The 2,119-nt window shown below is 47.9% G+C and overlaps 1 pseudogene; it reads right to left on the bottom strand.

Moving 5' to 3' along the window:
* Positions 1–910: 910 nt before the first annotated feature.
* LOC104865820 overlaps positions 911–2,119 on the bottom strand; it is a 2,484-nt pseudogene continuing 1,275 nt past the window's right edge.

The following is a 2,119-nucleotide window of genomic DNA, read 5'->3' on the forward strand; positions in this document are numbered from 1 at the left end:
ACTATATAGCCCAGGCTGGTCTCGGACTGACAGTGATCCTCCTGCCTCACCCTCCCAAGTCTGGGATTACAGGTGTGAGGCACCATGCCCAGCTCCATATTACTTCAAATATATCCATACATAATCAAATATAGTTGTAGTCCATGTTTTCATTAGTATTGTAGGACCCCAACCGCTGTGTAGGCCCTAGACAGTCTGCATATAACAAAGTACATTCCATTCTACTCTGCTCCCTCCTATCTACAGATAAGATTAGAAGGAAGTGTATGTAAACTTGGTATGAGTAAACAAAGGTAATGTCTTAGGACTTTGATCAAGACAGGGCATCCTGAGTCTGGGGTGACCAACGCAGGATGCCAGACATGTCATAAACCAGACCCCCTAAGGGATAGCAGGAAACTGGCCCCCCTGCCCCCCTTACTGTGCTTACAATCCTCTCCACTAGTCTTCACAAAGGGACTCCATGCTAATAGGCCAGACTGTGCTTCTTCATATGCTAATTGCTACCTTGGTTAACAGCCCGCCCAGGGGCAAATGGTTTGACAAAAGGTGACCCTAGAACATTTCCTGCATAAAATAAGCAATGTGTTTGCAGTCTTGTTCTGTGAATTCACTGACTCTTTGTTTAGAAAAACCTTATAAAAAGTACCTCAGCCCCTGAGCAGTTGCCTCTCTGAGCCACCTGGCTCTGGGAGTGCCATCTGGCCAGACTAATAAAGCTCTTTACCATCTAGCCTGGTGTGTTCCTTCCTGGGTTTCTCGTTCTCCGTCGAGCTCCCGGAGCCTCGCTGGGTGTTGGGCCCAGCATTGTGGAGGCCTTTTTGGCTGTTCACGCTCCGTGGAGTGGAAGTGAGACTTCAGGTCTTACGGTATAGATTACCACAAATACAAGGCAACATGTGTAGGCCTCTTGTTTTATTCTTTCTCTACAATACTCTATTACATAGCCCAAGCTCTCTGAAGTCTGGCCACTATGAAACATGCTTCCTTGAGAGTAATCTTGTGGATGTTCTTGTGTTGTCTGAACAGTAGTACCCTGTATTTTGCTTCTGTCCGTGAGTTCTGTTGCTTCTGGAGCACTCCCTTGCGATGCAGATAACAACAGCACAGAAGACGGACTTCTGAATTGTTCTAATCTATGTCTGTGATGAGACATACTGAAAACATACAGGGCTGAGAACAATGTGTAAAACACTATCATCCATTTTTCACACCGCTGTCCAGAAGACCGTAACCACCATCGCATCTGCAAGATGGTGCCTGTGTATTGACAATGTTCACACTTGTGTGCAGACGGAAGCAATTGTACTGTTCCTGACAAGGTATGTGGTGTCCTGTGGCACTTTTTTTAAAGCAATCTCTGGAATGCAGAAGGGCATCTGGAGGTTGCACTCTCTGAATAACCTGTTCTTGCTATAATTCCTGTCTTCAGACTTAGTAATTATAGTTGCATCACCTTGACGTCGGCCCCAGGACTTGACTTCACTTTCTCCTGTCTCTGACATGATACTCCTTTGACCTGACAAACATTATCATAAGGTTTCCCATCAGAAGCACGGAGAGGACTGAAGTTGTTTTGAGAGCAGTCAGTGTCATGCGCGTGCACACACACACACAACACACACACACACACACCAGTCACCCTCAGCATCTTCATCACGTTCTGCCCCAAACTGGCAGATATAACAGGTAGGTGTCTCCTTTCGACTGGTTTCTCCAAAGCCCTCATGGGCTCCATCTCCAGATCCTGGCTGTGACTCTGTGGCACAGGAGCCTTCCAAAACCACAAGCGTCTCACTCCTCTGTTTGTAAGCGCCTGTCACAGGTAGCTGTTGCCACTGGATCCGCACACAGGCACACAGGCACTGTTACACTGGAGCTGACAGTTGCAAGTCACAATGCCTCCAATTCTTAAATAGTCCCCCCCGAATTTACAGATGTTAGTGATTCAGAGTAAGACACCATTATCTCTGTCATAATAACCAGAGCAGTTCCAGGTGCTGTGCGTTTGTGAGTCACTTGGGGAGGGAGAGAAAGCAGCGCGCTTACCCCGCCAGGCTAGGAGGAGGCCGCAATACCGGCGGCAGCAGCCAGCAGGCGGCGACCGAGGAGCGCAGAA

Source organism: Fukomys damarensis, unplaced genomic scaffold (assembly GCF_012274545.1).
Source record: "Fukomys damarensis isolate Sample0158 unplaced genomic scaffold, DMR_v1.0_HiC HiC_scaffold_1, whole genome shotgun sequence".
In the NCBI taxonomy this organism is placed as follows: Eukaryota; Metazoa; Chordata; class Mammalia; order Rodentia; family Bathyergidae; genus Fukomys; species Fukomys damarensis.